Here is a 24,701-nt window from a genome sequence, read left to right as displayed (position 1 = left end):
TTTTTTTTGAAGGGTAGTGTGTCTGGCAATCAGAATTCGAATACATAATTTTAGAATCCTTGTCAAAAAAATTATATATATATATATATATATATATATATATGTAATATATATATATATATATATATAATATATGTAATATATATATATATATATATATATATATAATATATGTAATATATATATATATATATATAATATATGTAATATATATATATATATATATATAATATATGTAATATATATATATATATATATATATATATAATATATGTAATATATATATATATATATATATATAATATATGTAATATATATATATATATATATATAATATATGTAATATATATATATATATATATATATATATATATATATATATATATATATATATATATATATATATATATATATATATATATATATATATATATATATATATAATATATGTAATATATATATATTATATTTATTATTATATATATTTATTATACATGTAAATGTACGATATGTATAAATGTATTGTATGTATATCTTGTATTTTCGTTCACAAATTTAACAGGTTTGATGATCCGCCTTTTTCAATAGTGATTCACTAATTAGATTTTCATTTCTCTTGCTAATTATGATAGTCCTAAATGCTTTATTTTAAATTAAGTCTTGTTAAGGATTCTAAATTTTGCCATAATAACACCCAACGTATATACACAAATAAATTAAAAAATAAATGATAATAAAATTAAAAAGTAATAATAAGTGAACAAAATGCAATTTAAGCGTTAGTGATTCTTAATTTTTCTTAAAAAAACACTGTTTAAAAAATGAAAACAAATTTATTTTTATTGTAAACAAATAAAAAATCTTTTGTAATCAGAAAGCAAAATATTAACAGATGTGTACAATTTTAAAAACGCGACTTGGTTATAAAAATTTTTTTTCAAGATTTTAAATCCATTTATAAATTAAATAGTAATACAGCAAAGTAAATAAAAACAATTTAAGACCGGAACTTGTTTAATAAATACTTAAATTCTGATAAATAATGTCTAATAAATAATTAAAATTTGAATATTTAGCAGACCAAAGAAATAATATTTATATGTCCTATTATCGATTCAAACACGGTCCCGAAGGGAAAGTTTATTGACATATGGCAGCTATTATGGTCTCAATTACTAGTCTTATACTTCGTTGCAAGTTAAGAAAAGACCATTACGGTATAGGACTTAAGTAATCATTAAATCCTATACGACTGTATATAGTTCCGTTTTATTTTGTCATTAAATTATAGAAAAATACTTTTGAAACATAGGCGCTTTTAAAAGTTAAACTCGTCGAACAAAAATTTAATTCGTGCTGTCTTTGACGATATATATCATTGAATTATTAAAAAAGGGTTATAGTTTTGTTAGCTTACTGGAATCCTAGATTTGGTGACATATTTGGTTTCTGTAAACAGGGAGATCGTTCTTAGAAAAGAAACAACTATATGACGTTGTAAGAGCATTGAATTTCATTAGACCACTAAAAATGACGCGTTTTATGCTGACATGTCCTTGACAAATCAAATGCGAGAGAAAGAATGTTTTTACATTTGTTTCGGTACAGAAGAAAATCGTCTGCAACAAGCAGACGATTCCTTTAAAAGAAAGACGTGTACGATTTTTATTATAATTTTATAAATTCTTTTCATTTGTTAATTGATTATTGTTATTAATAAAGAAGTAAGCAAAAAAGAGGCTGTGTAATGTAGATTAAAGAGTTGGCTATGTTGATATACGTTCGCGACGGGAGCTAAAATTTTGCGTGAAGATGCAAACAGGCTCTCCATTTTAATTTTTAAACTTGCAATAGAATATAGTTCTTTGTTTACCAATTGCAATTCTAATATTCGATTTTGCTTTATATCCCGCTTTTCGTAAACTGGGATATCAATTCATATCAACATTATCTCATAAAAAGTTGGCAATTAAAATAAATAAACAAAATTAAAATCTTCAAAAATCCATTCAAACTTTGTATTATGCAAACTTAGAATAAATCCAAATGCTTTGTGTTCGGAGCATCGTACAGAGGGATTGATAATGGGATATGGGAATTAAAATGATGAGTTGTTAGGATACAAAAAAAAAAGACTTAAGTCTGGATTTTTTATGCACACGCATAAATTGCATGGGTTGCAAATCTAGAATTTAGTCCTACTATGAATACTTTATAAATACACACTTCGACTTTTAGTCTTGGATTGACTATCACGGATGCAGGGAGGGGTCCTGTAGTCTGAAATCTGGCAAATCGAGCCCCCCCCCCCAGTCACTGGTCCCCAATGCTAGTTCTACCATATCAGATCCCCATGATATAGCCTTCCTGAAGTCACGTGATTTGGTACATGATCCATTCTGCGTAACCGCAGTCGAACGGAGTTCAAAAAGGTATGAACGTTGTACTTACCACTCGGACAACCGGGATGCGTTAAAAAATAAGATCCAAAACATCAGTTTTTGAGATAGGAAGCCGAGATGGGTGACGCGAGGATACGGCAAAAATCCAGGCGGAGAGTCACCGTCTCGGGATCGGTGGAAGTTGTGACAGGAGTGGCCGAGAGACGATGTGCGCGAGCCGCCGACGCTTTTATTTCTGAGAATTGTGGGCTCTGATATCGAAGGACTCTTTTGAGACAATACAATATGCAACCCGATAAGGAATGTTCCTTCCTTACAAAATTCCGCACAATATTTTTGAAAAGAGTAAAAGGGAAAAGGGGTGGAAGACGGGTACTACAGGGGGAATAATAGCCTAAAAATTCCTTTTCAGTGTGGAGCCCCCCGAACGAAGCGCGCGCTCTTTTCAATGTGAGAAGTGTGTGCTTTTGAAAAGGCAGTTTCTGTATAGAATCGTCTCTCGCTCTTCAAAACCGCCACTAGTACGCAAAAGATAAAGAGAGAGAAATTCTATGAGACTACACAATGAAAAGGAGGGGGCACTACACCCAGCAAAAGGAGATGCTTTTCCCGAAATCTCTTTCCTTTTAAGGGATGCTTCTCTCCTTGTTGTCTGCCTTCTATGAAACGTCCTATATATAAGCCTCTCTTTTGAAAAGTGTTCATTTCACCAATTACTGACGACCGATGGCGGCTCGCGATAAAAGGAGAAGTAAAAGAACTCTGTAACCGCTTCTGAGCATGCGCAATACACCCCCACCCCTATCATTGGCCACCCTTTTGTCCGGCAGATCGAAATCGAAGGAGGATGGAGAGGAGAGAAGAAAAAAAAAATAATTCGACAGACGAATCTGTCCTCGGGCACCCCTAACTCCGAATATGTCCATCCTTGATTTCTTGGTCCTCTCGCGCACCTATACTCATCTTCGAGTACTATCTGCGATTTTTTTTTTATTTCAGCGCACATGTATGTAATATATCTATACACATCCACACGCTCACACATCTATGTGAATCCCCCCCATCCCCCGAATCTTTCATTCTTTGAATCTGTACTGCAAATGACGTTGGAAAACTCCAGTTCCCAATGCATCCCCCCCGCTTCCACAGCGGGCCCATTCCGTTGCTTTTATCGGGCCTGATTCAGGCGCCACAAAAATCCGATACCCCCTCTTTTATATTCCTACCTTCTCTTTTTGCTGCTTTCCACCCCCCTTTCGCCACCAGTCTCCGCCCCTGGCATTCCCCCCAGAATCCATTCACTGAATCAGTGGCACATTCTTTTCAGGGGCTTCTCACTGATGAAGTTTCGATCAGAGACGCCCCGGTTACAGTTTTTTCCTCTGCTCTCGTTTTCTTCTTTTTTTCCCTTCGAATACGTGTGTGTCCGCTAAAGAAGTTCTTTTTCCATTTTCTCTTCGTACTCCCCTCCCCCCCTCTCTCTCTTCATCTCAGTCTCTTACGTCGTTTCAACCCCCCTAAAGGCAAGTAATTTGCTACTGCCTGTGCCAAATCCTCTCCCTCTACACTCCCACACACCACCCTCACTTCTCTATCTCCTTCATCTTCTTCTATCCCTTGCCTTCAACCTTTATTTTATTTTAATGTTTCTTATATGTGGATTGTATGGATGTATATTTATATGGAACACCGTGTCATTTTTTTTTTGCTGAAAAGTGGTGTAAATTACAAAACAAACTTTTTTCCTTTTATTTATTTATTTTATTTATTTATCTCCAAATTGGTGCAAAACAAACCAAGTAGGCAAAATGTGAACTAATTAGCTTTTTAGGAATAAAACACTTTTTTTATTGTCATTATTACTTCAAAAAAAGTGTTAAATTTAAATAGTGTTCCTTGTTATAGTGTCTCTGCGTTAACGCATTAAAATATGAAACCGTAGGATTAATTCTAAGAGCTTGACACCCTCTTCACTATTATCTCGGATCAAAACACAAAGGAAAAACTGGGTTTATATATATATATATATATATATATATATATATATATATATATATATATATATATATATATATATATATATATATATATATATATATATATATATATATATATATATTTCTTAGATAAAGCAACTTTGGAGTAATTTTTCAAACATTGGAAAATTATATAATTATATAATAATATAATAAATAATTTTTATTTTTACAAAACTATGATTTTTCTTCGTACTGACATATTTCGCCATTTTCATAATTAGGATAATGAGGATAAATATGAGTTAATTCAATTAAATTAAATTAAGAGTCACGAATACAGTTACAAACTCACAACAGTTATGAAAAGATTATATTATTGAATAAAGACATTTTTTTCGTGTGACGCAAAACACCTTTAAAAAGTAACAGCCCATGAAAATACGAAACATGCCACGAAACAAGCACAAACTCGATTTTATTGGTATAAATTTTAAAAAAATTAGATAATGTGCATAAAATTAAAATGTGGATGGTTCATCTTTTCACAAAAGAAAGAAAACAAATTTTAATTAATAAAATATGAATAAATTGTTTCCTTAAAAGCAATTTATTTATCAGATGGTATTTTTAAAAGTGATGGTTTATAAAACAATATATATATATATATATATATATATATATATATATATATATATATATATATATATATATATATATATATATATATATATATATATATATATATATATATATATATATATATATATATATATATATATATATATATATATATATATATTATACATATATATATATATATATATATATATTATACATATATATATATATATATATTATACATATATATATATATATATATTATACATATATATATATATATTATACATATATATATATATATATATATATATATATATATATATATATATATATATATTATACGTTATAACAAAATGATGTAAATAATAAAAATATAATACAATTTTTATATATATACACACAATAAAGACAAAAAGGATAAGGGAAAAGAGAGATTAACGAAGAAATTGGAAATTGAATGTTAATAAGTTTCATTTACTGCGCATAAGTTGCAAGTATGTAGAACTCATAAAATAAGTAAAAATTATCGAAAAAAACATGTAAAAAATAGGCTAAAAATAGATATAAAAATAGAACTAAAAAATATGTATATAAATCAACAAATAGAGAGAGGGATGTTCAAAATTTACATGAGAAAATTATCATAGTTAAATTTATATGAAATTGCAGCAAATGAATAAATATATTTTCCCTGAAACACTTTTAGAAACATTGTATTTCTTCACCGATTATAAACACAATAACGATAATAACAAATAGTAAATATAGTATATTATTCGTTAAAAGCGCTGTTTAAGATAACGAAACCGCCTAAATGAAAACCGCCTTACTCTTCTGTAAAACTGTTTCACTGCAAAGCGAGTCTCACCTCTCAGAAGTTTGGAAGCAGGGGCTAAATTCAACCTTTTTTCTTTTCATCAACACTATTAATAAACATTTTTTGCTTCCTTTTAAATGGATTTCATTTTAATCAGAAAACTGTCGTAATTAAATCCTCCATTTACATCTTGATGTTTAAATAAATATAATTTTTTTGCTGCGTTTTTTTCCAAACTATTACTTAAAGGGGACGCAATATGAAGATCAAGTCTGATCTACGTTATTTAACAAAATTAAAATAAAATTCGAATCATTATCGTTATTTCTATTAAAAGTGTACAAATTTTGAATTTTTATATTGCCATACTATTAAAATTTGAAAATAATTAGTTATGATATCTTATAATGTTACCAAAATAATTAAAGATATTGCCACATTTTATAAAATTTAGTTGCGATATATAGTTGAGTTATGTCTTACTTTTCTTTACAAAACATATAAAAAAATACAAAGTGTGTAATATATATATATATATATATATATATATATATATATATATATATATATATATATATATATATATATATATATATATATATATATATATATATATATATATATATATATATATACAGTAGAGCGCCGATTATCCGAACTGCTCGGGACCGAACGTCGTTCGGATAATGAAAAGTTCGGATAATTGGAAGGTTGTTTAAAATCTAGTTTAAATGATCATTATTTATGCATTGACTTGCCTTCACACTTTTTCCAGGTTTAGGATAGGCAGTACTATCTAAAATAGCTCTGCTTAAAAAGAAAATTTCAAATTTTAAATATTTTTATTTATTTTTTTAAAACTTTTTTTTTCATTTTGAATATTTTTAATCATATTTGAGCTTTTTAAATTTTTTTTGTCAATTACGGATTTAACCACATTTTTCTTTATTTTCATTACAAAAGAAATCCAGCAAAGACTTTTGTTTCAAAGAAGATGCTCTTTTTTGAGCAGCCATATCCCTTATTCTTTTAAATAGATCAACTGAACTGGATCAACATCATTTTGGCGTTCTAGTCAATTCATTGCAATATCTAATGAATTGCATGCTTCTATATGAGAAGGTCCACTATTTTGAACTTGATCACCTATGTCTTCCTCTTCGTCTGTGGAGTTCCGATTTTCATTCAAAATTTTAGCAACTATTTCATCATCATTTGAAATACCGGGACGTTTTCAGTGTCTCGACACCAGTTTTCTATTTCTTCTGCTGCATAACCTGGCATCTTTTCATCCGAATGATCTAATTTTTCAGAATTTTAGAAAAATTGTTGATAAGTTAAAAAGTATTCTAAACTTTGAACAAAAAACGAATTCAGACATAGTTCGGATAATTGGACGTTCGGATAATAAGGGTTCGGATAATCGGCGCTTTACTATATATATATATATATATATATATATATATATATATATATATATATATATATATATATATATATATATATATATATAGAAAGATAGATAGATATAAATTCTTTTCGGTTTCGGAGGAAATAAAACTGAATTTAAGTTTATTTGAAATATTTTTTTAAATATCAAATTAAATTAATTTTTTGTTACTAATTTATTTGCTAAAGGAAATTTAAATTTATAATTTAGGAGCGCTAAAATTAGCATACATGGAATTCTAAATATCATTTGCAAGATTGAAAATTTCGATTTTTATTAAAAAAATATGTTCATGACTATTTTTCCTTTATTTTTAGCGGAATAAATAAAACATGATATAGACTGGGTATATTATTGTTATTATATTTCATTTATTTACAGATATAATTACATTTCATAATTTTTTTTTCTCGACAATAATGAGAATATGATCTCTATTTCAAGCTTAATGATAATGTAAAATGTCTAGAGGCAATGATATCAATAAAATGGATGAAGCTTAATATTGATCTTAATTATTATGGAAAAATTGGAATATTTCTTTAAAATATATTGTTAAATAATGAAGCAAATTTAATATAGTTCCTAAAGTTTCATAATTTATAGAAATTGGTTTAAATTTCATCATAGTTTGTTCAGAAAAAAAAATTTGTTTCTTAATGTAAGAAACATTAATTTGATAAAATTAGGGAGATACATACTGATGACAGAAAAAAATTAAAATTGAGAAAAATGGTTAAATTGTATCGAAAAATTCTGAAGAAATTATATTTAGATGAATGGGGAATTTTTAACAATAAGAATATTTTAAATAAATTAATTTTGATAGACGTAGAAAGATTTCTGTACAACAGTTTGTAACATAATTGAAAAACAAGCTAAAGAGAAATAGAATGAGCAAAAAACATTTAAATTTTATTTGTATCAATTTATTTAATTGGAACAGCCGCATTTCTGGCTTTCAATTATAATAATTTAATGATTTAAGAAATTCATGAAATGAAATGAATTCATTCCATTCATTCCAATGTTTATTTTCTTCTTCTTTCATCGAAAACAAGAATTAAATGATTATGATTATTAAGACTAAATGTATGAAGAACCGATGAATTATTTATGATGATAAAATACTGCAAATATAACACATTAAATCCAAAATGAAAATGCTGTTAGAAATTACTTTAATTGAAATAATTTCGTATTACTATTTATTGAGTTATAAATAAGTTAACCCTTATTATAGTGTCAAATACATCACAAAGCGAAATTTATCTGACACGATAACACCTTAGTTACTATCGATAACAATAAGTTTTGAAAAAAAAATATTCTTATTATTATCATCAATCATACTACAAACAATGTCAAATTCTACTTTGTCAATATATATATATATATATATATATATCATATATATATATATATATATATATATATATATATATATATATATATATATATATATATATATATATATATATATATATATATATATATATATATATATATATATATATATATATATATATACAGTTTTCAAATGTATATCATAATTATAAATTATTAAAATGCTAAATGTAATATTTTTTACCCCTATTTTGACCTAAATTGCTACAAAATAATGAAAAAGAGTAAGAAAAATATGCTTAAGGAAAATTTGACGTCAAAGGGTTAAATTATTTCATAAATTTTCATTAAGGTATTAAAATTTCGCCAAATCTAGAATTGTTTTTAAAAAGAATTTAAGATTATAATTAATTATTCAAATATTTCAGCTATATATCTATTTTAAAGCTTCAGATAAATACAGATAATTCTATGCAACAAGGTGGTGTACATTACATAGTTTAAAGTTATAACTTATCTTGAAGTTTAAGACATTTAAACTGTCGATTTTATATTTTGCCACCAAATTGGCAATTTCTACAAAAATTATAACTTTCGAATATTTAAACCATTTGTCCGTTCTCAAACCCTGGTAATTGTTTACGATTGTATGACAAGTTTAAAATTATAACTTTACTTCGAGTATATTTTATTTAAATTGTTTTTTTTTTTCCCTCTCTATTTCATTTTTCTTGGCTAAAAATCTCAAACAAATTTTACTCTTATCAAGGAATTCGAATTTGTTTTTTTTTCCTGTGAAACATAAAAATATGTATGTATACAAGTACATTAAAAAAAAAACATTTTCGCAAAATGTTACGCAAAAACTTCGATCATTTCCGTTATAACAACATAAATAGAAAGGCATCGGAGCAAAATCAGATTTCCCCCCTAAATCCAAACACACCCTCTTTCTACACACCAAAAGATCAGAACGAAAGCTGTTTCAGAACATCTATTGCGTTCTGACCCCTTACAAAGTCATCAAATGTCCTAATAGATTTAGAAGGGGGAGGCCATAGCATATGCATCTAGTGAACCATCACGAAATCAGTTACATTCGATGGTTTTTAGGGGGAGGGGGAGGGATCCCCTGAATGCATCTGATCGCTTTGAAAGCTAATGTTTTTTCGAAATGCTTGCAAATTGCCTCGAAAGCTATCGGGGCAATCTTGAGTTATTTTGCTATTTATGAAGAAAAAATATATATTGGAAACTTTTTCCTTTTACTTTTGCAGAGAAAAATCCGAACAGTGATTCTACATTTACTCATGTTTTATGCATTAGATATTTATGTTTCTAGTTCAACAATCCGATCCGTTTTTGACCTTCAAGCGTTAGAAAAGTTATAGCAAGAATATGCCTTTTATTTTTTGTTGTCGTCTGAAACAAGCTTGTTGCTCTTATGTTTGTTATTTGTTGCATTTTAGAAATACATTTTGGTAATGTAATTTCAATGCTTTGAGGAATTTTTAAGCTATTTACATTTTTATACTTGCATTTCGTGTCGTAGGTTTTTATTACAATTTAAAGTAACAGACACAATGAAATGCCTATTTATTTATTATTTATTTATTTATCGCATATTTTTTCAGAACTTTAATATTCTAATATCTACCTTACTATTGTAATATTGCTTCTTCATATTTAATATAAACGTTTTAAATATTTTTAGAATACGCTGTGCTCTTTAATTGCATATTAGTCCAACGAAATGAGTAGAGCTAATAAAGAAACGAAGGAAAAGAAGGCACGAAAAGAAAGTGAGAAACTCTATCAAAATAGGACAGATAATTATCAAGGTAAAGTTTAAATTAAAGTCATAAAGCCACTTTTCAGCGTTAGATATAGGGAAAATGTACTCTTATTAATATCTAATTTTTACTTATCATAGATCATCTACACAAATGAATTTTGATATTAAAAACATTTATACTGGTATTTTTCAAAATATTATAGATTAAATGGATATAAATGAAATGTCCAATTAGATTTATCTCTTGTTCTTAACCCTCTCTAAACTAGGAGAACTTCAGAGCACAAAACTAAATAGTTAGTGAAAAAGAGATGATTGAGAAATAATTCAAAAATATTCTGTTCTCAGACCATATCAAATTCAGAATTCTACGCTTAAACTAGACAAGAACCAATGACCATCAGTATTAAAAAAAAGGAATCTCTAGGTCACGTATTGAGAATGCCTTCTACAAGAATACCATCAGTAGCCTTAGCGTGGGCACCAGAAGGCAAGCGAAAAAGAGGCAGACCCATGATTGCATGGAAAAGAAAGGTGGAAGAGGAAAAAAGGCTAGCTGGACCGAGGCGAGATCTTGTGCAAAAGACAGAGTGAGTTATCGTAAGAAAATAAGGGCTTTATGTACCACCGGGCACGAAGTAAGTAATTAACTCCCTCTCTAATATCGACAGAAAAAAAATTTAATGAAGAACTTTGCGGCATTTTAGTAAGTTTGTAAACATAAGCCTTAGAAAATGAAACAATAATATATCAAACCGCCATGGATAAGCAAATTTTCATTTTTTTTTTCAATTTCAGTTAACCGTTTTTTTAATTTTATTTATTTGTTTATTTTTAAAGCCTATTCTCTGATTAGGAGTTTAAAAAAATCAATGATTGAATACGTCAGGTGGGCATATGGCTCAAAAAATTACAAATGTAATGCGCGTTGTATTAGTCTAATATAATAATATTTACCACTTGTTTCTGAGAATGTATAATTTTACTTTTACAGTTTTTTTTAAAGAACCTAACAGTTTTATTACTTCTATTTCTCAGTTGCAATAAAATCGGTTCTTCGAAGTAACATTAGTGTAAAATAACACTTTTTAGCGAATAATATGCTAGTTTTACTACCAGTATGAGTTTGTAACAATTTAGGCTTGTTTTAGGACTTTTTTGTCCATTTTTAGCCACTGCTTTTTATACTAAATATATAAAAGCAATATATTGTCAATATGAAGTGATGAATAAGCTTTATGAAAAGAAAAAGTATTATGACAAATTTTTTAATATTTGAATGCATATTTTCTCATTAGACTTGTTTGTCATCTCAAGTTTGGACTGAAAAATAACGCAGGAATAGATAATTATTCATTAATTTTGATCGAATGATGATTAATGATTTTCATCGAAGCATAATATAATAATTTTCTAAAAACTAAGTATTTTATTATTGTTGAAATATTGGTTCGTTTCCAAATCCAAAAGCTTAGAATTTCAAGCAATTCTTAATAATAATATAGTACTAAGTCAAGGCTTTACTTTAAAAGGTAGTCAAACTGTGACCGTTTTATTTTCACTGACAAAAGATGTTTGAGGAACATCTTTAAGTTTTGGAGGCACTGTTATTATAACTAACTAATGAATTACACATGTCTTCTTAAACCATATAAATATGTGAAATTAAGCCCCATTGAATTGCAATTAATACAAACAGTCTTTCACCTTAAACCGAAACATGGCTTAACGTATAAGTTAATAATTTTGCAGCAAATTTGCAGAGTATAAAGATTCAAAGCTTTGAGAAAGACCTCCGGTGTAGTTTTCACTTTCATGAATAACGTAAAGAAGCGAAATCATTTGGTTAAGCGCACGTCATGTCCACTTTTATAAGCGTGCATTTCAAGATAAGTTCATTTTCTTAAACTTGTAATGAATATGCATTTCAAGCTATGTACTAGATTGATAATTCGTTCAGGATATTAGTTTTCTTTTTAACAAGATGTAGCGTTTTTTTTGCAGTAACTTATAACTTAAAAAATGCCATAAATAAAACAAAAAAGATTAATTTTAGCGCATTTACCCTTAACAGCAAAAATTTTCAAAACAAAATCAAGACATTCATACGGTAAAACCCTGCATTTTGTTTCAAACACGTGAATACAACCTTAATGTATTTAATGCATTTCCTATTCTGAATATTCCATATTACGGATGATATGCAAATTTACTACAAAGACATATTTTCATTATCAACGCGCTCAAGATTTCAATATTTACAATATCCAAAAGAGAATATTAATTTATACATATTTTCTTGCAGGATGTTGTTTCGTTCCATTTAAAAAGATTTCCCTCTACAAGCGAAGTAATATTCGAATATTAAGTGGAAGGAAGAAAGAAAAAAAAATTTCCAGTTAGGGGGATGCTTCGAATATTTAATTATATTCCTTCCTTCAAAGATTTACTGCTTTCTTATTTCGTTTCATCGGCATCGCTGTTGGATGTAAACACGAAACAGCATAATATATTCTCTGGCCTGGTAATTGAATAACACTCACGGGACAGCATCGCTTCTACGCAAGATTAACATATCGAATCGATATAGCTCTGCATACTGAAACGCCAAACAAGGCGCCAATAATAATAAAAATGAGAGGGAAAGAAGATGAAAAAAAAAAGAGTTTTCCTGAAATTGTAATTGGGAAAAGTGAGTATGGTAAAATTGAAGCAGAGTTAGTTCCCTTACCATAATTTACATAATATGAAGCTATTTCTTCTCTAGAACCCCCTCCACATAGTTTGACTTTCCGAAAATAAAGTAAAAATATCCTCAGAATGGGTAATATCGTCGCATGTTTTACGAGCCTTCTTAGGAATTAGGTATTCGATTTAATCTTAAAAATTCTAGGATGGGATTTGGGTTTGATGTTTATTTTCTTCTTCTTGGGGATATTTGGCGATTTTGGGGAGATTATTCTTTAGACTTAGTTTTAACTGAGTCATTTCGCTTTTCATGTTATTTAAGAACATAAAAAGTTGCTGATTTTTTTAATTAAACGGAGGTTTTCGCAATAGTTTAAATCAAGAAGTTTTGTAAATTTTAATATTTCATTTATTGGTGAGGATATTCTGCTATTTTCAGGAGATTATTGCTAGGCTTAATTTTAACAGAAGACTTTTCACTTTTCATGTTATTTAAAAATGTGAAAGAGTGTTTTGTATCAGGATATCTTGAATTAAACTGTGGATTTACCCATACTTAAATTGTTAAATTCTGGAAAATTTAAAAACCCTCAAATATTCTGTTTGATTTTGATTTTTACTGTCTTCGTGAAGGTATTTGGCGATTTTTGAGAGATTGTTCTTTAGACTTAGTTTTAACCGGGTAATTTCGCTTCGTATGTTATTTAAGAATATAAATATATGCCCTGCGTCGAGATTTCTCGAATTAAACTGAGGTTTTCACATCAGCTAAATTCAAAAGCTCTTGAAAATTATTTAATTTCTTCGTGAGGATATTTAACTTTTTTCAGACGATTATTTTTAGGCTTAATTTTAACCAAAACGTTTCACTTTTCATAGTATTAAAAATTTAAAAGTATGTTTTGTATCAAGATTTTGTTCAGAATTAAACTGAGGATTTATCCTCATTTAAATTCCAAAATTCTCGAAAATTCGAGAATTTTCGAATATTCTAAAGGATGTTTCATTTTGATATTTTTTGCTTTCGTGAGGATAGTTGGCGATATTTAGGAGAATATTTACAAATTTTAGACGATTATTTCTTAAGCTTTGCGTTAAGAAAATAGACAAAATGCACGTTTAAGAAAGAGGGCATAATGTAAGTTTAAGAAAATCGAAGTAGCTTGAAATGCACGGTTAATAAAGTGAACATGATGCACGTTAAGTAGACATAATGTCCGTTTAAGAAAGTGGTCATAATGCACGTTTAAAAAAAGGGACATAGCTTGAATTGCAAGTACAAGAAAGTGGAGACAATTTACGTTTAAGAAAGTGGGGATAATGTACTTATAAGAAAAGGGGCATAGCTTGAAATGCTTTATTGTGAAAGTGGACATAATACACGCTTAAGGAAAGGCAAATAGATTGAAATACAAGTTTAAAAAAGTGAACATAATGCACATTTAAGAAAGTGGACATAATGCATGTTTAAAAAAGGGTGCATAACGTACGTTTAAGAAAATGAACATGGCCTGAATTGTTCTATTAAGAGGATGGACATAACATACGCTTAAAAAATGACATAGTTTGAAATGCACTTTTAATAAAATTGATATAATGCATGTTTAAGAAACTGCAAATATCTTAAAATGCACGTTTAAGAAAGTGGACATAACGCACGTTTATAAAAATGGGCATTGCTTGAAATGCAAGGAAGAAAATGGATTTAAGAATATTCATCTCAAAAACTTTCCATAATTTTCCAAAGCACAGTCTAAATAGGGAGCAAGAAATATGTTTTTCTTTTGCTGAATGTGGATATAGCCCCTCCATATTTAGAGTGTTCTTTTCCGCAGTGGATTTGGAAATATTCTGTTGGAGATTTGTTCCATTCGGGTATGGCAAAAGGCAATCTGCCACGGCGACTTTTATTTTAAGCCCCCCAGATTTAGAACCTTTCTCCCTCCCCCCATCTGTCACTGGACAATCCCCCTCCTCTCCCGATCCTGCCCGCCAATGGAACAAATGTTGTCTGAGATTGCTGTGATAGCCGTTGAAAACCGTTACTATTATGTTTCTGTGCAAACTCAGGGATGGACAACTTTACAATCAAGAAGAAAGGAAAGCAGGAGAATTTACAGGATAAACAAGATTACTGTTTTGATCTAAACACTCTCGTTTTCATTCAATGCTTTCAAGCGATGATTTTTTTTTCTTCGTGAAGACCTGATTTTTATGATGGTGTTTACAGATTCAAAATAGTTTGATATAATAAGTGTTTATGTATTATAGCATAAAACCCGTGCGAAATTTTTGCGCACTCACTGGTAGGATTTGCAATATTTTTTTCATGACGATTATGCATGCTTCATAGGAAGTCAGTCAAATACTCTCTGTATATATCTAAATGTTTTGTCATCTTATGGACGTAAGAAAGAGGAAATCCTGTCTAAAGTCAAAATTTTTTATGGTTTTCCATTGATGGACCAACATAATAATTCCATCATGAACCATTATATTTTTTCATGGTAACCAACATAAATAACCATCAGCCCAATGTAGGAATTTGGACAGATTTATGATGGACCATCATAAGAATAGCAACTTATTTTGACGGTTTGTTCTTGTTGAATTTTCCATAGTTTCTTAGAAATCAAATCTTGGAATGGTCATGAACAACCATCATCTCAATGTAGAAATTTGGTCTGATTTATGATGGGCAGACCTGAAAAAAGAAACCAAATATTTTTGATGGTATATTCCTGATGAACCAACAATAATTCTCATTATACCATCTTGGAAATGTATAGTTGGAACCATCAGGGATCATAACTAATTGTTGGTTCATAATAATCAAGATTCTCTTGATGGTTAACCAGCATGGTATTAAAGTAGTATTTTCCATCATGGAATGTTGGGAGTTTATTGGCATATCAAAACCCATGAACGCATAATGGAAAATGTTGGATGATGGTGACCATCAAATGATCTTGGACCATCAAGAATCGCACTGAAACGTACTTAAACCATCAAAATATTTTGATGAGACCATCAAAGATTTTGACATGGGGTATTAGAACAAAATAAATTCTGGTCCAGATAACATAAAACGAGCAAACTGGAACCAAATATTATGAAACAGGAAAGCTAGAACCATAAACCATAAATTAAAATATTCAGAATTCGAAACCACGAAACAGGAAAGCTGGAATTAGATACCGTAAAGCAAGAAATCTAGAACCAGATAATATTAACAAGAAAGGCAGAATCAGATATCAAACACCAGAAAGTTGGAACCACATACCATAAAATAATTAAGTCTGAACCAGATTACATAAAATAATTAAAATAATAAAGTTAGAACCAAATACTATGAAGCACGAAAGCTAGAACCATATACCGTAAATCAAAATATTAAGAATTTGAAAAAACAAAACAGAAAAACCAGAATTATATACCTTAAAACAAGCTAGTACCAGATAATATTAACAAGAAAGACTGAACTAGATATCAGAAAACCAGAAAAATAATTAAGTTAGAACCAGATACCATAAAATAATTAAAATAGTAAAGTTAGAACCAAATATTATGAAACACGAAAGCTAGAACCACATACAGTAAAACAAGAAAGCTAGAACCAGATAATATTAACAGGAAAGACAAAACCAGATATCAGAAAACCAGAAAGTTTGAACCACCTACCATAAAATAATTAAATTAGAACCAGATGTCATAAAATTATAAAGTTAGAACCAGATACCATAAAATAATAAGTTAGAACCACATATCATATCCTAAGAAAACCGGAATTATTTTAAAGAACGTAAACGCAACATGATTCTGATATATCAGATATCAGGTCATTTTTCAAATATCAGTTAAAAGATACGATATACGATATGATATTTATCAGATAGAGTTTTCTGATATGTCAGCAGTGGGACGAAAATTTTCAAGATGTATCTTACAAAATCAGGTACGCTAGTATAAAATACCATAGTAGGATTACCTGTTATTAAATTAAATTAACTTTTGAAGTCACAAGATTAATAGTCCGATCTTAGGTTATAATTAAACACAATAAAGTTCGCTGGCGTACCGGATTAAGAACCAAATAAAAAAAATTCCAAATCCCAGATGGTAATCAGATACTAAATAATCCTTAAAATAATCGATGAAATTAACTCCAGAGATTTAATAGAAGCAATTCAATTATTGCTCTTACAGACTATAAAAACGAACTCTTCACTTTCAATATATATCGTATTTCGGAAATATTGCCCATTGATTAACGCCAAAAAAAAATTATTTTGAGGAAGGAACATATTCAGCCTATTTTCTAATTCAGATATGTTAATAATCATAAAATAATTAACCTATCTTGGCATTTAGTTGAAAGTTTGTGCAAATTTACAGTTTATACGCAATGGTGAATTGCAATATCTGATTTTTTGTAAATAAAAGTTTTCATTTTTAAATATAAAATAGTTTATTTCATGCATTTATTTTCTATTCTTCAAGTCTCCTGACTACCCCAATTTTAAAGTTGAATAAGAAAACGCAAACATTTATAGAAATTCTGGTGGTCAACAAAGGAAACATCACGTACGCAATCCATTCTTGACCATCATCCGTGCATGGTAACATCCTATGTCAAGGAAGCATAAGCAATCTACGTGGTTTATCTCCGCAATCTTCTGTAAGCAAAAGGATGCTTCTCTTGGTCTTCCCCATCCTCCCGCACCTGGATCCGAAGATAAATCAGGACTCAATCCTCATCTCCGAGAGTAAACCAGATACACACCCTCCCTCCTCTTTCCATCCCCATGCTAGAGCACCCATATAAACTTTAATGAACGGACAGAGTAACTTTCATGACGTCACGAACGCACGTGCTCGAGTGCCGGGTGGCACACTTTTGCATACTCTCTGTGTAAAAACTTGAGGAGGTTTTAAAAATTTTTGAAAGATGGGAAAAGTGCGCCCACTTCAGAAAACCTAACCTCTCCAGGTTTTCTCCCCGCCTAAATTACGGTCAAAAAGGGATGGGGGTGACGGGCTGGATACAGCATACAGACACTTTTAAATCCCCTCCCCCCCCCTTACTCAACGCTGGATTGTAGGGAAAGTGGAGATCTCGTACGGTAAATCATTTTGTTCAATTGAAGCATGAGATCAGTTTAAAGAACTATGCAGCTTTGGAAGAGGAAATTCTGTTTTTTGAAGCATGGTCTATCAGATCGAAATGTTTATTGACAAATATAAACAGAAAGTTTATGAATACTTCAAACTCTAAACCTGTACTCGATAAGGTCTCTTCAAAACAAAGATTCTAATCAGAGTTCTTGGTAACCGATGTTTGCTTATTAATCGGCTTATTCCTTAAATTTGTGTGATTGCTTTATGATTTAATTAAGCTCGGTGATGAAATAATGCATGAATTTCAGGGAGTGTACATTAACTAATAAGGAAACTCATGAAGTTAAGTAGCTAAAATGGGTAAAATTGACGAAGCATTAAGTGTCATATGAGGCTAATATCTAATTGTTTATTAATGATGATAAAAAGAAGTCTAATTCGTGATTAAAAAGTTTTTTAAAAATGTTATTGGGAATTAAATTTGTATGTTTTATTTATTTGATAACTCAAACATTCTAAACGTTCTATACAAAGGTTGAAATTTTAAATGGAATGCATCACACTTCAAAACTATCATTTCCTTCAACATTTATATGTTGAATGGAATAGGTTTGGTTCTATTTAAAAGCAGAAGTTCTTGTAACTAAAAATATTTTTATGGTTTAACCTGTTCAAAAATATTGCATTCTTCAGCATTTATATGTTAAATGGAATAGGTTTGGTTTTATTTAAGCAAGTTCTTGTAACTATAAATATTTTTATGGTCTAACCTGTTCAAAAATATTGCATTCTTCAACATTTATATGTTAAATGGAATAGGTTTGTTTCTGTTTAACAGCAAGTTCTTGTAATATTTTAATAAATATTTTTACTTTAAATATTTTTACGGTCTAACCTGGTCAAAAATAATGCATTTTTCAACATTTATATTTGGAATGGAGTAGGTTTGGTTTTATTTAACAGCAAGTTCTTGTATCTATAAATATTTTTACGGTCTAACCTGTTCAAAAATAATGCATTTTTCAACATTTATATGTGGAATGGAGTAGGTTTGGTTTTATTTAACAGCAAGTTCTTGTATCTATAAATATTTTTATGGTCTAACCTGCTCAAAAGTAATGCATTCTTCAACATTTAAATGTTAAATGCAATAGTTTTGGTTCTGTTTAACAGCAAGTTCTTGTAACTATAAATATTTTTTACGGTCTAGCCTGTTCAAAAATAATGCATTCTTCAACATTATATGTTAAATGGAATAGGTTTGGTTCTATTTAACATTAAGTTCTTGTAACTACAAATAGTTTTATGATCTAACCATCATGTGCAATGATTTGACGGTTAAAATGAAGTGAAAATGCCATACTTAAAATTTAAAAACACTTCAGGAAGGTTATTTAACTGATACACTCAATGGAGGAAAGAGAAAAGAAACTTGAGGTTAAGATAATTCATATTAACTTAATTTTAATAGGAGTAAGATATCCTCGACTACCAGGATTTACGAGTGATTCTTTAAATGGGAAAAGAGTAGTATAGTGTTGGCTAACCCACTAAAAATTAGTCAATTTTACACACAGTTTTCTACTTTTGGGAAATAGTAGTCAAAGATGCAAATGAAGTGTTTGTGGCAGAGAAGAGGTGAGAAATTTTTTTCCAAAGATGACATTTTTTAACGTTATACTAATTCTTATAATTTTTTCCAGATAAGTATTTTACAAATTTCCAGAATTTTTACTGGATAACATCAGAATGCGCAGAAACAACTTATTACCTACTCGAAAATAGCCGAATTTGCCTTAGTTTGGTGTTGTTAGGACATTAAATTAAATTTTTATAATACTTTTTTGGGGTACAAGGAAGCTCAGAAGGCTATTTTTATGTGCATTTAATTTTTGAATTTCAGTCTTAAATACGAAATTAATTGTTAATTGGACTGATACTCAGATACTGTTTGTCCATTTACTTAAAATTCAAATTTGATTTTTATTTAGAAAATAAATAAAATTAAATGCATTGAAAAATAATAAAATAAGCATCTTAGATCGATGTTGTTAATTAGATTAAGGCTCTACACTTTTCTTTATCATATGAAATTTCAGCATGCTGTTCGTACAATATGAAAATTCCGGATCAAATTATCGTAAAAAATACTGGCACTCAGGTTGTCGCTACTTTTACCATAAAATCAATAATTACCAAAACATGTTACAGAAAGAAAAAAATCCTATAGAGCGTAATTTTTACATAAAAAATTGCAGTAAAATCACTGAATGAAATAAATAACTAGTAAATAACTAATGAAATAAAAATTACACTATAATATTTTATGGTAGATTGGATTTTAAGGATTATGTACTCAAAGTGTACTTTGTACAGCAATTTGATCTGAAATTTTTTGCAGTGACATACTGAAGCTCAATGTTTGTTTTACCTGATTTATAAAAATATACTTTCAAACATTTAAAAATATTGCAATCAGGCAGAAGTTAAACTAAAAAATATTTTTGCTTTTGATCCCTTTAGCATGTTTAAACAACGCAATCACCACAATATTTTCAGCTTTGTATGCATTTTATTTCTTCACTTTTCCCCAATGACAATAGTTATAATCTTTATTGTGGAAATCTACCATCACGTCAAAATCGGCTGCTGCACACCTAAGTAATTTCCGAACAACTTTTCGAACAAAATGCTCTCTCGATAACAAAGCTAGTAATCGGGGAAAATCTGGACAGAGAAAATCCCTCCCCATCATATAACTCATTAAGAAATAACGGGAATTCTTTTCTCCGGACTTTTAAGGGAAAAAGAAACATCTTAATTACTTCTTCATCGATCAATTCCCGAAAAAAAAAACAGGAAAAAAAAGCAATCCCAAGAGCCCCCAACTTTTAATAGCTAGTAGCAAACTTTTTTGCCGGTCTTGCGCGTTTCTCCGGAACACAATAGGTCCGGCTCTGCCCTCACCCCCTTTTCTGCACCCCTCTTACCATCCTTTCCTTTCATCAGGAGAACCTTTTCGAAATGAGGCCTGCAGTAGCCTTTTGCAGCGTTTTAAGTAATTGAGTACTACTTGGAATAGAGGCAGAAAATTCCTTTTAGTCCACCCCCCATCAGCTCCCCTAGTTTCTTATGAAAGATAAAGATCGGTTCTTAAGTTTGAAATGTCGAAGATTGGCCAAAAACAGGGTACACGTGTCAGGCATTGAATAACGGTTAAAGTGATAGAATATCGCTTTTTTCCTTTTAAACATTCTTTTTTTTTTTTTCAAATAAAACTTGGCATTTCTGTCTTTTTCCCCAGCCAATTTTGATAATGGTTCGAAAATAATATCCAGATCAATAAAAAAGAAATATAAAATGCTAGGTAAGTAATTTAACAACAAAAGATATCCCGAGTCGAAATTCTTGATGGTCCCCGTCAAATCATTCTGATGGTTTATGTTGGTTTTAGTTGCAATTCATTTTCATCATTCGATGGTCACCATCATCCAGCATTTTCCATTATTCGTTCGTAGTTTTTGATATGCTAATAAATTTCCATCATTTCATTATGAAATATGCTACTTTAATGCTATGATGGTTAACCATCAAGAGAAGTTCGATTCTCATAGACCAAAAATCCATGATAATCCATGATGGTTCCAACTATACATTTCTGGGATGTTTCAATGGGAATTCTTGATGGTTCTCAGGAATATACCATCAGAATACTTTTTTTTCATGGTGGCTCATCAGTTCGAATTCCTTTCCTACATTGGGATGATGGTTGTTCATGATGGTTCTAACATTTGATTTCTAAGAAACTATGATAGAAACTCGTGACGGTTTAACAAGAACAAACCATCAAAACAGTTGGATCATCATAAATCAATCCGAATTCCTACATAGGGGTGATGGTTGTTCATGATCTTTCCAACATTTGATTTCTAAGAAACTATGATGGAAGCTTCTGATGGTTTAACATGAACAAACCATCAAAACATCAGGTTGGACCATCATAAATCAATCCGAATTCCTACATTGGGATGATGGTTGTTCATGATCTTTCCAACATTTGATTTCTAAGAAACTATGATGGAAGCTTCTGATGGTTTAACATGAACAAACCATCAAAACATCAGGTTGGACCATCATAAATCAATCCGAATTCCTACATTGGGATGATGGTTGTTCATGATCCTTCCAACATTTGATTTCTAAGAAACTATGATGGAAACTTCTGATGGTTTAGCATGAACAAACCATCAAAACATAATGTTGGACCATCATAAATCACTCCGAATTCCTACTTAGGGGTGATGGCTACTTATGTTGGTTACCATTAAAAATATAATGGTTCATGATGGAATTACTGATTGTTACTGTCAAGATAATGTTGGTTCATCAATGGAAAACCATCAAAACTTTTGACTTGGGATTGTAGATGGAAGCTATTTTATTAACTGTTTATGCTTGAAACTTTTTTTCCGTTTCCTCTTGACTCATTATCCTTGAATTAGAGTAAGCAGCGGTTGATTTGATACTTTTTTTCATTTAATTGCATTTTCTTCACACTTCATTTATAAGTATTGTTCATTTTTTATAGAATAAACAAATGAATTTAAATAAATCCGTTATGTCATAGTGTTCGTTTGCACAAATCAATTGGTACATTTCCTTAAATTATTATTATTAAAAAAATTTAAAGAAAAGAAAACTTTAAATGACAAGTTATTTTTACAAAGTTTCTATAGGTCTTAAAAATTTATAATAGCGGCAGTAAAATGTGCGATTGTATAAATTTATATTTTAAGAATTCTTTTCAAATAAAACTTCATCGTTTCGTAAGTCATACCATATCGAACAGTTGTACCTATAATATGCCCAGTCACCCGAAACCTGAAATCCGAGACATCAGCTATAATGATTATGGCTAGTGTTTAAATAATTAAAGAAAAGTAAGATCGAAGTTCCTCTCTTAGTTATTAATTTTGGGTTATTGAAAAGGGCATTTTTTGCTATATCTATTTCCTTTAATACGGTTTTTTAGGTTTGGAGCTATGTCCATTATCTGAAACACAGAGTTTAGGCTGTGTCCAGAATAAAAAAAAAAATTCAACGATGATAAAGAAAAATGCCTTTACCTAAAGTTCGATATAAGAAGAAGAAAAAAGAAAGCAAGATTTGTGTTGTGTTATAAAAAGTAATTAATTGCCTAATTTAAGAAATAAAAATCCCTTTTTCAAGCAAAATAAAAGTGTTTTATTTTAAGTAATAAATGGCCTTAGAAATAATAATTACAGTCGGACTTCTACTTACCGAACTTCCATTTTGCGAATTTCTCTATTTTGCGATTTTTTTCGAGGGACTAAGAGCATTTTGGAAATTTCTTCGTAAAATAACTTCCAAAGAACGAAATAAATTTCCTATTTAACGAACTTTTCTTTGAGATCCACTTTCCCTATTCCCCAAAATATTTCAGAACATTTCAAACTTGTTAACGCATTTTATGGTGGAAATGACCTTGAATTGATTTCAGAAGCCACTAAACTTTTAGGAGAAAGCAGTAAAATCCATCTCCCTTTTTGTTTGCATTTCAAACGAAAAACTCAGACAAAACAGTTTTTATCAGTAGCAATTAAACTTAAGAACACATGAGGTAATGTATGTTTGAAATTACTTTTATAACAAATTCAGATATAATTTTATACATAAATTTAGCTTTTTTTAGTTGAAGATGTATAGTGTATCACTGGATAATGTTTTGTTCTATTCTTGTTTTCCATGCCGATTTCCATGCAGATTTATGAAATAGTAGATACTAGTTTACAAGGTAAAGATGTATCAATTTTTTTTAAAATTATGTCTAGTGTTTATGAATTTAAAACCTGATTCGTGTTGTTTAAAATTTTCAATTTAACGAATTTTCCATACAGCGAACTTATTACCGGGATTTAGCAACTTCGTTAAACAGAGGTCCGATTGTATTTGATTTTTAAGATTTTTCTGTCCTGACTTCCTTAATGAACAGTATATGGAAAAAAAATTGACAAAAATTCAATTTAAGGCATTATTAAAAATTATTAACGAATTTTCCACATATAGCGAACTTATTATCGGTATTTAGCGACTTCGTTAAATGGAGGTCCGACTGGATTTTTAGGATTTTTCTGTCCTGACTACAGTACATAGAATGACTTAATAAAAACAGTACTTAATACACTTAATGAACAGTACTTAATACACTAATGAATACACTTAATGAACAGTACATAGAAAAATTGACAAAAACTCAATTGATGGACATTATTTAAAATTATTAACGAATTTTCCACATATAACGAACTTATTATCGGGTTTTAGCGACTTCGTTAAACAGAGGTCCGATTGTATTTGATTTTTAAGATTTTTCTGTCCTGACTTCCTTAATGAACAGTATATGGAAAAAAAATTGACAAAAATTCAATTTAAGGCATTATTAAAAATTATTAACGAATTTTCC

General features: G+C 29.4%; 1 long non-coding RNA gene across 6 annotated transcripts in view; it reads right to left on the bottom strand.

Moving 5' to 3' along the window:
- Positions 1-24,701, bottom strand: part of LOC110282747 (uncharacterized) — a 386,528-nt gene that overhangs the window by 54,852 nt on the left and 306,975 nt on the right. Inside the window, exon 1 of one of the 6 annotated variants that reach the window (XR_006225118.3) lies at positions 2,452-3,198. The exons of the other annotated variants lie outside the window; for them this stretch is intronic. This is a non-coding gene — a long non-coding RNA (uncharacterized LOC110282747). Of the gene's footprint in view, positions 1-2,451; positions 3,199-24,701 lie in introns of those variants that run through there. 6 annotated transcript variants of the gene reach the window in all.

The sequence above is a fragment of the Parasteatoda tepidariorum genome, chromosome 3 (assembly GCF_982258835.1).
Source record: "Parasteatoda tepidariorum strain Cologne lab strain chromosome 3, Ptep-v5.0, whole genome shotgun sequence".
In the NCBI taxonomy this organism is placed as follows: domain Eukaryota; kingdom Metazoa; phylum Arthropoda; class Arachnida; order Araneae; family Theridiidae; genus Parasteatoda; species Parasteatoda tepidariorum.
This window is presented reverse-complemented; position numbering and strand designations above follow the sequence as displayed.